General features: G+C 35.6%; 1 long non-coding RNA gene across 3 annotated transcripts; it reads left to right on the top strand.

Moving 5' to 3' along the window:
• The first annotated feature begins 9,835 nt into the window (after nucleotides 1–9,835).
• On the top strand, nucleotides 9,836–12,642 carry LOC107175876 (uncharacterized). 3 transcript variants are annotated; one of them, XR_008051146.1, is made up of 5 exons: nucleotides 9,836–10,257; nucleotides 10,337–11,124; nucleotides 11,196–11,444; nucleotides 11,537–11,808; nucleotides 12,067–12,642. It is a non-coding gene; the product is annotated as an uncharacterized LOC107175876 (long non-coding RNA). The 3 variants fall into 3 exon arrangements; XR_008051145.1 differs by having other exon boundaries at nucleotides 11,263–11,808; XR_008051144.1 differs by having other exon boundaries at nucleotides 11,196–11,808.
• Nucleotides 12,643–12,694: the final 52 nt, after the last annotated feature.

The following is a 12,694-nucleotide window of genomic DNA, read 5'->3' as shown; positions in this document are numbered from 1 at the left end:
AATAGTACCATATACGTGAATAGTATTGTATACGTGAACAATGCCGTTTACGTGAATAATGCCCCTTACGTGAACAGTACCTGACTCCAAAAATACAACCAAAAGCTCTGATACCACTGTTAGTAAATTGGTGGGTGAAGCAGGACCACAGTTAAAATAAAATTGGAAGAAAATTAAAGAACAAGCACAAAAAAGAATATCAGAAATTACGTGGTTCGGCTTTTAGCCTACGTCCACGGGCGAAAACAGAAGAAAAATATTTTACTAGTGAAAAGGAGTTACAAGTATTGTAATATTTTGACTCACTACCCAAAACCCCAATTCACCCAAAACTCTCAAATCACTAATCACTCAAGAGTTTGTTAAAACTCTTAAAATACTCTCACTTTCTCTCTAAAGAAGAAGAAATAAAATGAAAAATTTGGATGCTCTAAGCCGATGGGGAACTCCCCCTTTTATAGCCAAAATAATATATATATATATATATATATATATACCAGAAGGAAATAGGATCGAAGGATGGATGTGCTTTCGTTGGATCTCAGTATTAAAACTTTAAATTAAACAATTAATGGATCGGTTTTTCCAAATTTTAAAATAAGTTACCAGCTTTGAAATTAAGTAGATTTGCTTTGGATCATACAGTGATCAAACAAATTTGAACGCGGTTGGTCAAATTTTAAATAACTAATTAGTACGTGGCGTTGTTAGACCAGATCGATGCTACACAAAGTGAAGCCTTTGGACTCAGATCTGGCTTAGAACAGATCAATAGTCCGCACGTTCGGGTTTCCAGCCGATATACCAAATCAGTCTTATTTTACCAAATATGGTTAAGTTGCTTTAGACGTGGTTGGTTCTTTTTTATTGGGCTATTATCAGATTTAGATTAAGTTCTTTTAAGGGCTTGGGTACATACACAGTACCAGATCCGGTTCCTGGAAATGGTGCTCTGAAGGAATGGAGGAAGAAGAGAAGATTTACAACTGAGGATCGAGATCCGGTCTCTTTGCCTCAGAGGAATGTAGAATTTATATGGCAGATCTGATACAGATCAGTCTGCAAGCATGCTTGGAAAAGAAAAGTGCTTTTAAAAATAAATTACTGGAATTTAAATGTGCATAAAATTAAATTGCAGAAAAGTAAATGCTTTAAAGTAAATGCTTTAAAGTAAATTGCGGAAATTAAATTGCGGAAATTTAAATTACATTGAACTTTAAAATTTAAAGGACTGAATTTAAACATACATCTTGCTTTGGTTGGCTTTACAAATTTTCAAATCTTTCCAGAAGGGAAGATTGAAAGACGGGAAGATTGAAGGTAAAGAACCAGTCTGATCACCCAAAGCTCTGAGATAGAACTATTGTGTAAACAGAAAATTTCTTTGGAACCCTTCGGAGAGAGAGGTTTTTAGAGAGAAGGAGGGGAAGAAGAGAGAGAAGTTTAAAGCTCAAGAATGAAAAACCTGAGGAGTCTAAGTCTTCCTCTCGGTTTATATACAAAATCTTTAAACTGTTCACTGTAGCGGGATTTTAAGTGCACAGTAAACTCTGGAAAGTTGCACTGTTCACTGTAGCGGGATTTTAAGTGCACAGTAACAATTGGATCGTAACTTTGAATAGTAGACTCTTTGTAGAAAAATACAATACGGGTGAAGAGACATGTGCGCTCTCACTTGTGTCCAGGGGACCACCCGAAAATACATCTTTTTTTTTTTTTTTTTTTTTTAAGTAAATAATCAAATAATTATTTACAATGCTTTATCGGAGAGAAAATGCCGAAACAGTCATCTTCATTATCGTCTCCGAGAGAAATGAAAGGCTCTTCATCATCATCAACATCTTCATCTTCATCTTCAGAGGAATCTGCAGCTGAGGACTTTGATCGAGAGGCGAGGAGCTGTTCCATGGCTTTGAAATACTCATCTTCTGTTTTGGCGCTTGCCAAAAGAGACTGGGCTTTGGATTTTTGGGTTAGGAAGGTCTGTTGGGCTTTAGAGGCTTCCAGGGTTGGTTGTAGGAGGTTTTTAGAGGAGAGCCAATCTTTGATCATGTTGACAGTCAATTTGGACTGTTCATCAAATTTTGACCACCATTTGACTTTAAAGGTTCTTTGAAGGATGACTTGGGAATCTTGGTTGTGGAAACGTAGGTTCCACGAACAAACCCAAGGAAGAAAGAAATTTGCACAAAAGCAAAGAAAGGGGGGAAATCTTTTTTCTGAGACAGAGGGTAAATAATGGGCTTTGAAGAGGTTTAGGCAATTTGTAGCGTTTGGTGATAAGATTTGTGGAATTGGGCCAAAATGATTCCACCAATGCTGAAACCAATTTGGAAGGCTTTGAACGGTTATCTTTGTGTTGAAGAAAAATAACCAAGAGTGGGATTTTTTAGGGTTTTGGATAAAGAAGGTGTTATACCATGCTTGTTGGTAATCCCAGTAGGAAAAAGTCCGACAATGTGGTAAACGGGTTTCAAAATTTAGAGGAAAGGTTTTACAATTGTGGAGTAGGTCACCCCACTGATTTGGGCTCAATACTTTGAGGATTGTGGCCGTTGAATAAGCCGGTTCTGGATGGGCTTTGTCAAGAAAGAAATGTTTGAATTTAACTGATTCAGTTATTTCCAAAATGCTTTGATAATAAGACTGGGGTTTTGTCAAATCCCATGGTTTGAAAAACCAGCCTTTGGGAAAAAACTTTGAAATGCTTTGAAAAGGATCAGAATGGTAAAATCCATCTTCTAGAGAAAGAATGTTTTGAAAATGGGTTTTATCAAACCAATCGGAGGTTTTCTTTGAAGGTGTTGGCTGAGAAAGCACAATTTGGGAGGATGAGCTTTCAGCAGAGACAACAACATTTTGGGAAGAGGGTTTTGAAATTTCAATTTCTTTTTGGGGAGAAATTTGGCTCTGAGAAAGGTTTTGGAGGGCGAGCATGAGCTCAAGTGATTTTGTAATGGAACTCATCCATTGCTTTACTTGGTCATCAGAAGAAATAGATTTGTATTGGGCTCCATGTTCTTCAACCATTTCAATCCAAGATTTAATGGGCATGGCAGAAGAAAGTAATTTTTCTTTAGAAGGGGTTGATTGGGGTTCTTTGGAAGGTTCTTGGGAACCAGTGTCTTTGAGAACTGCTTTACCTTTATTCTTCTTTGGCGGCATTATCTGTTTTGAAGAAATTCCCGAGTTAGAAAATCAGGAACAGAATTTTTGTCACCTTTAATAAATTCAATATCAAAATCAAAAACACTTAAAATAGCTTGCCAACGTGCAAAAATTTGTTTTGATGCAATGTTTTGAACATCTTTTTCTAAAACATGTTTTGCAGCTTTGCAGTCAATTCTAAGTAAAAATTTTTGATTTAATAAATCACTTTGAAATTTTGTAATGCATAAAACAATGGAAAGGATTTCTTTTTTGATAGTAGAATAGTTTTTCTGGCAGTCATTCCAATGAGCAGAAACATATTGAACTATCTGTTCTTTATCATTATCCCTTTGTTTCAAAATTCCTCCATAACCTATGTCAGATGCATCGGTTTCAACAATTTTAGGTAATGCAGGATTTGCAAGAAATAAACAAGGAATGTTTTTTACAGATTGCTTTATTAATCTAACCACTTTGGTATGTTCTTCTGTCCATGCAACAGGATTCTTTTTTAACCTATCATGCAAAGGTTTAGACATCCTATTGATATTAGGGCAGAAATCAAGAACATAATTTAAACTACCAAGAAATCTTTGTAATTGGGTTTTGTCAAGAATTTTGTCTGGGAATTTATCCGCAAACAAAAGTGATCTCTCAATAGGGGTAATAGTGCCTTTGGAAATATGGTGACCAAGGAACCTGACTTTTGTTTGAAATAATGAAATCTTTGTACTTGAAAGAGCCAGGCCAGCCTTTTTTGTAACAAGATGAAAAGTCTTTAAATGTTTGAAGTGTTGATCAATACTTTGAGAAAAAATCAACACATCATCAATATAAACTATACAAAACTCGGAGTAGGGGTTATAAATGTCATTCATGATTCTTTGAAATTCCGAGGGTGCATTCTTTAAACCAAAGGGCATAACAGTCCATTCGTACTGTCCAAATGGAACAGTAAAAGCAGTTTTATAACGGTCTTTTGGATGAATTTGAATTTGCCAAAAACCAGACTTCATGTCAAATTTTGAAAAAATGAAAGCTGAACAGAGTTTTTGGAGCAAATCCTTTTTGTTAGGTATTGGGTACCTAATCCATTTTAAAGCTTTATTCAAGGGTTTGTAATTTATCACAAGTCTAGGTACGCCTCTTTCAATTTCAGAATTTTTATTAACATAAAAAGCGGCGCAAGACCAAGGTGATCTGGATTTTACAATGAGCTTTTTGTTAATAAGATCATTTATCTCATCTTTACAATGCTGTTCCAATTCCATATTCATTTGGATTGGACGAGCTTTGGTGGGTATTTGTTTTTCATCAAACGACTTTTCATAAGGCAAATCTACCAAATGTTGTTTCCTATCCCAAAAAGCAGATGGTAAATCGGCACATATTTCTCTTTCAATAAGACTTTTGAAATCGGAAATTTTTCTTTGTATAAAATTACTTTGGAGTTGACTCTCAATTCTACGAAAATTTAAATCCTTTTTTAAACAAAATAAATCATCTTGTTTGGATTTAAGAATGGCATTAATTTTCTTTTGGTAAACAGAACAAGCTTTGACAATGTTTAGGTTTCTAGTTTTTGGTTTCTCAATAAACGGGAAAACAAGGTCTTTAGATTTTGCTTTAAAATATATACCATCATAGTTGACAGCATAAGGGGTAATAAGATTTATAAAAGGGGTTCCTAAAATGATAGCATGGTGAATATCATTTGTAAGAACAAAAGAAGTTTTAAATTCAATTTTATCATTGTAAACCGAGGCTTCAACTTTGGAACTAACATTCAATTTTGAATTATTAGCGGCAGAAAGTCTTTCTTTTGTTTTTTCATGAAATCTTTTGGGGACGATATCTTCCCTAATGCAATTTAAATCAGCGCCAGTGTCAAAAAGGGCAATGGCGTCCATAGCAAAATCATCAGAAAAGATGAGAGTGACTTTAATCAAATACTTTCTTGTGGTGATTTGCTTTAAAACAAATAGAAAATCATTGGGTACAGACTCTATGTTTTCTACTTTAATATCCTCACCATCATCAGGATTTGATTCATTGTCTGAATTTTCTTGCAATTGTTTTTGTAAAAGAAGTTGGATAGTCTCAGAATCACTTTTTTGTTTTTCTTTTAAATCTCTGATTTCACATTTGATTTCTTTTATCTCTTTCTGAAGATCTTGGATATTAGGAACTGCCTTTTTTGTTTTCTTTTTATCCAAAATTTGAGTAAGATCATAAGAATTCTTCTTAATAATTGGAACCTTAGAAATCTCAGTTGAGGTTCCGGCTTTGTCAGAATCCATGGTTTTCAAAAGTTTATCAAGATATTCTTTTTGAAGATTTGGATCTGAAATATGCTTTACAAGTTCAAGAAAAATTTCTTGGTCTTTAGTCAAAACATTGATTTTCTTTAAATAGGAATCCGAATCAGAATCGCTACTGCTAGATCCAGAGGTATCTGAGTCAAATAACTCATCGACCTGAAGAGGATCACTGTCTCCTGACATGGAAGACTCAGAGTCAGAAGACTCTACAAGAAGAGGGGCTATTTTGGAAAGGATGTCCTCATTGAGGTCAAGCTCTTGGAGTCTCTTGTTTATTCTGCAAAACTTTGCAGTATGACCTTTCATACCACATTTGAAACAAGTGGCATCTTTGAAGTTGAATGGGGTTTTAGGTTTGGCTTTAAACTCTTTCTTTTTAGAGAAACTATGTTTCTTATAAGGCCTCGAAGGTTTCTTATAAGGAAGTTTTCTAAACTCGTGAAAGGGTTTCCTATGGCTTTTAGATTTGTAATATTTCTTGTAAGGTTTTGAAGAACACTTACCATTACAATCTTTGGAAGTAGAAGCTTTAAAGGGGTCATAATTGAATTGTTTACAAAAACCGCCTAATTCTTGCTTAGATCTCCTAAGCTCCTGCTTCAGACGTTTCTGTAATTTCAAATCTTGACAGATCTTTAAACCTTCTTTATTGACAAAACTGACTAGTTCACCATAAGTGAGCTCGTCATAAGGAATACGATTGTCATAGAGAGCTTTGATGGAATTTCTAACCTTTTCTCCCAATAGGGTAGGTAAACCTGCAAGGAATTTTTCCTTCCAAGTTACATGATTTGCATCATCCCTAAGGAAGAGTCTAGTAAAGAAAGTGGTTTTGTATTCTTGGAAATCACTGAGTTTCCTACATCTTAAGTTGTGTAGTAACTCGGCGTTTTTGTCTCTAAGGTGAGAAGGGTCACCTATGAAGTGAAGGGAAATGGTTAAAATCAGGGTAGCAACTGCATCCTGAATAGGGTTATTAAACTCATCAAGAATGGGAGCACCATTCTCATCAGTTTGGATGGCATTAAAAATGTCTAATTGCTGCAATTTAGTGAGAAGATGATCCCACCATCCTTTGAGTTGACCAGTAAAACCGGCAATTAGGATTTCTGCAATGGCTTTGTCAGAAGTTCCTGATTGGGTTTTATAGGCATTGGCTGCCATGGTCATTTGCTGCAATACACCTAAAATGTTATACTCAGACATTCCATCTATATTCCACTCATAGACAGAGGATGCATTATATCGAGCTTGATTTAATGCACTAGGCCTGTTGTCTATAGTCAAATCAGGTGGAGATTTGGAAGTAGGGATAGCAAGTTCCCAATGGATTTTATTGGCTTTAGAAACAGGTTCTTCGGTAAAGGCTTCTAAGTCAGAAGAGGCAATAGAAACATGGTCTTGTTCTAATACTCCAATCTTGCTAGATTGAGGAGTATCAGGAGCTATTTGAACCTTACTAGATGAGGAAGAAGCAGCTTCTATCCTATCTAGTTGTTCTCTAATGGCTTTGGCAAAATCCGATTTTGATTCATGGACAAGCTTTTGGCTAATTTTCGAAACCTGGAAGGGTTTGAAAATAGGTTCCTTAAGCTTTTTATCAGAATCTGATTTTGAAGGGATAGGCTTTTGACTAGGAGAAACAGATATGGTTGACTGTTGAAATTGGTTTTCTATTCTAGTCAACTGTTTTCCTATAGTATTTAAGTTAGTACTGCAGAAATTATTCTGCTAAATAATACTACTTAAATTACTATCAGTATCATTTGGTTTAGGGATTTTATAAGGTGAAGCTCTAATGTCTATAGGAGGTTCGCCGTGGTCAACGGTTATACTCCGGAGAGGTGGATGCTCAGAATCGATTGTTCTATTACTATCGGAGAGTTTCCACTCAGTGGTCTTTTTCCTAATAGTAATAGGGTTTGACTCTTTGAAAGGGTAAGAAATGTTGTTATTAGAGGAATATATTTCGAACCAATCAAAAAACAATATATGAACTTTATGAAGATCCACAAATTCATAATAAAATTGTTGGATTTCTTTTCTTTGGTTTAAAAAACCAAAGTCTTTTTTCTTTGTTTAAATCAGAATAAAAATCATTATGTAAAAGAGTTTTATCCAATTCAAATTCTTTTTCGATGACATTAATGACATTTTCTGTGACTGCAGAAAATGTAGGGGATGTTGGAGGAGAAGGTTCCTTCTCTTCCTGACTTTGAATATGTTGACTACTAGTGTAGATTGGATGTGGAACACTAGTGGTGTAATCAACTGATCGGATGGAGGTACTAGGTACATCTGAAGTAGAGAACCTAGGTTGACTTTGAAAAGGAAGATTTATTACTGAAGGGACTTTTGTAAATTTCCTTTCTAAGGAAGGAATACTTGAGCATGAAGCTTTATCAGAAAATCTGGATGAGGTAGATCTTCTGAACGATAGTTTGACTTTACCATCAGAATACTGAGTCACATTTTGCAACTCTGTATTGGGCTCAAGTTGTTTCGGAATCGCTGGTGGAGCGGCTCCTTCAAGGATCCATTCCTCTGGAAGATTTACATCTTTCCATTGGATTGGTTTGGGAATGACCGTGTTTGCTTTGGACAGATCAGTCTGCAAGAGAAGGGTTTCATCTCTTTTTGACTGGTATTTATGCTGTGTGCTAAATGCAGAAATCATGGCTTTGTAAGAGATTTTAAAAATTAATGCAACTGGGATGAATCCCTTAATCATATTATAATTATGGGTTTTAATTTGTAAAATCATGCTTTTTAAAATATTTTTGTCTTTAAGAGAAATTGTTATATTTGGATAGCAATCAAAAGATATGGGACCTTTACATAGACTAGATTCAATACTACTTAGTAAAGAATCATCAAAAGAGATGAATCGACCATCTCTAAGGACAGCAAGGATAGAAGTATCCAAGCCTTCTTTGGTCAAAGGTTTTATTCCTACTTGGATTAAACCAATGTGAATATATTTGAAATTCTTTTCTTTTAATTTCTTTAAAGATTTCTCTGAAAACAAATAAATTGTTTCAAAAGGCTCTGAAAGAGTTATATCACGTTCTTCAGTCTTTATAATATAATCATGCTTTAAAAGATCGAGCATTTTTGTTTTGTAAATCTTTTCTTTGGAAATTTTTGGAAGTTCCCAACAATCAATTGCTTTATCAAAGTTCTCAATAATGAATTCCTCTGAACTCACAACATGCTTTGAATCACTAGTCTTCCCGGAAGAAGAGCTAGAAAAGGATGATGTTCTACACCTTCTTTATCCAAAACCCTAAAAAATCCCACTCTTGGTTATTTTTCTTCAACACAAAGATAACCGTTCAAAGCCTTCCAAATTGGTTTCAGCATTGGTGGAATCATTTTGGCCCAATTCCACAAATCTTATCACCAAACGCTACAAATTGCCTAAACCTCTTCAAAGCCCATTATTTACCCTCTGTCTCAGAAAAAAGATTTCCCCCCTTTCTTTGCTTTTGTGCAAATTTCTTTCTTCCTTGGGTTTGTTCGTGGAACCTACGTTTCCACAACCAAGATTCCCAAGTCATCCTTCAAAGAACCTTTAAAGTCAAATGGTGGTCAAAATTTGATGAACAGTCCAAATTGACTGTCAACATGATCAAAGATTGGCTCTCCTCTAAAAACCTCCTACAACCAACCCTGGAAGCCTCTAAAGCCCAACAGACCTTCCTAACCCAAAAATCCAAAGCCCAGTCTCTTTTGGCAAGCGCCAAAACAGAAGATGAGTATTTCAAAGCCATGGAACAGCTCCTCGCCTCTCGATCAAAGTCCTCAGCTGCAGATTCCTCTGAAGATGAAGATGAAGATGTTGATGATGATGAAGAGCCTTTCATTTCTCTCGGAGACGATAATGAAGATGATTGTTTCGGCATTTTCTCTCCGATAAAGCATTGTAAATAATTATTTGATTATTTACTTAAAAAAAAAAAAAAAAAAAAAAAGATGTATTTTCGGGTGGTCCCCTGGACACAAGTGAGAGCGCACATGTCTCTTCACCCGTATTGATATATATATATATATATATATATATTTTTTTCAGATGCTGCTGCCAACTGTTGAAAAGTCAGCAACCAAAGCCAACTTTTCAACAGCTAGCATGCAAGCTTTGGAGAAAATACAAAACGTGTTGAAATAATTGGCCAAAGTTGGCACCGACCCTTAGAAATTGAAACCAAATAAGTTGGTGAAGCATGTGACAATTTGACAAATTCACAACTACCTTGACAAATTGGCAAATTGTTAGGTGAGCGCTGAATTTGCAATAGTGCAAAATACTTCCTATAAATAGAGGGAGATTTTCATTTGTTTAGTATCCCAAAATTATTAAGCTTATAAGTTTCTAAGCTTTTGAGAGAAGTGAGAGAAGTGTGTCTGGAGAATTTATCTTTCCTGCAGAATATGAGAGTACTGGGTATATTTGGGTTTCTGGGAAGTGAGATTCATTACTCAAATATTGTACTCTATTAATTGTTTAATAAACAATTATTTTTTCTTACCTCCGTGGATGTAGGTTTAATTACCGAACAACGTATTTTTTGTGTCCTTTATTTTTCAGTAATTATTTGGTGCGCTTGATTCCGCATTCCGCGCACAACACCAACTTCTTCTTCTTTTTGTTTAGACGGCACCAAAACCTTTAACATTTTCTTTGGCCGGCTGTCAAAGCCAACTTCAATTTGGCTTGTTGCCACCGGCTTTGACAGAGCGTCATTGTTGATTAGCAGGACTTCATTGAGGACGAAAAAAGAAAAAAGTTACGAGAATGTCGTTTCCCTAATTTATTTTATTTAATTTTTTAATAAATTTCACTAATCTTTTCCTCTATATCACAGGTATACAAGTTACTCGGTAAGTGTAAAAAGCATACAATTGCAGTGCTTCCCCTTGTACGGAATCTATTTACATATCTTATGTTGGAGGGTACATCATTTGTGGTATATCTACTCGGCTATCTCGTCTCGGAAGTGATTTCATCTTTGTGAGATATATTTAGTTATCTTCCGTTGGGGCCCACGTCATTTGTTCGACATAAACTGAAATATTATGTCTTGGTATCAACCTCATTCTTGTGTGAGCTGTTCAGTAATCTTGTCTTGTAGGCAATATCTGATATACAGGATTTAGTCAAGAAAAGCAAGTGGAGCTTCCTTCTTGGTTTTGGTATTGCTGTTTGTGCTTGTATTCTAGCAAGAGCTACCGCAGCAACCAGACAAGAATTTGAGAGGCAGCTAATTGGGGCAGTGGAGATTGTCTTCTCGGTGATCCAATGGATGATAAAATATTTTTATTTCTCACTAGCAGATTTGGGTGTCAATAGCAATTACAGTGCATTAGTTTTGCTGCTACTCTTTTCTATAGCAATTCTTTTCCTTTTGAAAAAGGAAGAGAATGCTACTGATTCATCACACGGCACCTATAATATTTCATCAAGAAATTTGAGTATTTCACATGTTCCATCTTTTGATTATGTGCCTCGTACAGCCAATCGCTTCTTGTTACTGATAATCCAGAACGTGATGAACCAGCTTAACTTGGTGAAAGACTTGCACTTGATATCCAGCCCTGCCCCTCTCATGGCTTCAGCTGCTTGTCAAGTCAATACCGATGGCAGAATGTCAAGGTATGAATATTAATGTTGCTGAGATAAATAATAATTGATTGAGATATATGATTGTAATTTTTGTATTATAGGTTTGTCAGCTGCTTGGAAAACATAAGAAATGTTCACTTGCTTTGTTTTATCTTGTGTTGGAAGCAGCATCATTTAAACTGGATCTGTTTGGGAAAAGTAAGAGGGATTTCCTTCTTGCTTTATTTCTGTTGTCTGCATTTGGTTTTGCTATGTGCACATATACTTGCATCAGAAGAAGAAGCAGAGGTGCAACCAGAGTACAAAGTCAGAAGCAACTAGTTAGGACAGTCGAAGTAGCTTTCTCTGAGGTCCAGTTGATTCACACTAGTTTATTTTATTCTGGCAGAACTTCATGTCAAGAACAATTTTAGCGTATCGGTTTTCCCTTTGGTCTTTGCAGTAATTGTTGCTGCGTTCACTTTCTAAAATGATGGGGGAGTTTCAGATGCACCAGAGCACGCAGATGATGATTTATATGGAGATTTGCCTGTTACAAATATTCCACTTATTCAGGCTATACCTAGTACATCTAATGAGCTTTCCCTAATTGGTATGATGGTGGAAAGTTGGAATCCTGAGAGGATCTTGAACATGATATACAGCCTTGCCCCTACTTTGGCACCAGCCACAGATCATCGATACAATCTGCAGTGTCAGTTGCAGAATATCCAGGTATGAATCTGAAAACAATTTTAAGAATCAAGAAGCATTTGGTTAATTCAATTTTCATGAGTAGAATATTGTGGAAAAGGGGATTGTGGAAGATTGAGAAATTGCATTAACTTGATTGCATTTTGTAAGTCAACAATATACTGGCATGAGGTCTCTAAATGTGCCAATGTAGATTTGGAAATAATTTATGTAATCCTTTACTATGGCTAGCTCAGTGAAGATATATATAAAATATTTGATAGTTTGAATCTTTTTTAGGTTCATATGCCAAATAATATTATTTGCTGGTCGGAGAGCCATTGATGTGTCTATGTTCACTCGCAATGCGAATGCAGAAGCAAACGGCAGCTCGTCTATGTTGACTATACTGATCCCTGATGATTAAATGAAGATGATCCTAAGAAATGACTCCATATGCTTGTCCTTCACTCTACCTTCGGACATGCTCTCTGTCTCATAATATATTCACACACACGCTCTTTTATTTTTAGTACCAAAAGATTTATGTTAATATCTGGGTTTGTGAATTATGTTTCAATGTCTTATGAGACTTCTAGAATTTGATCTATGGTTTCGTGGTTTGCTACCAACTGGAGAACCTAAAGGCTATTAGTGTACTAAATAGGTAGAAATCTAAATCATATCATGATTTTTTTGGCTTAGGTTAGAAGGCCTTTTTAGTGACAAATTGTCCCACCACCAAGCACATTGAGGGCATGTGACTAATTAGAGCAGTCAAAGACAGTCAACTATGCATTCATGAGTCATCCTATAGTACAGTGCCGTATAACATACAGCCAGTTGAGCAGTGAAAAAGCAACTTGGACTAACGGTATTCTACCGGTTGTAAATATTTTAATATTTATTTAATTGATTTTGTATCAGA

This window comes from Citrus sinensis, chromosome 8 (genome assembly GCF_022201045.2).
Source record: "Citrus sinensis cultivar Valencia sweet orange chromosome 8, DVS_A1.0, whole genome shotgun sequence".
Taxonomy (NCBI): Eukaryota; Viridiplantae; Streptophyta; class Magnoliopsida; order Sapindales; family Rutaceae; genus Citrus; species Citrus sinensis.
Note: the sequence above shows the minus strand (reverse complement) of the source record. Positions and strands in the feature narration are given on the sequence as shown.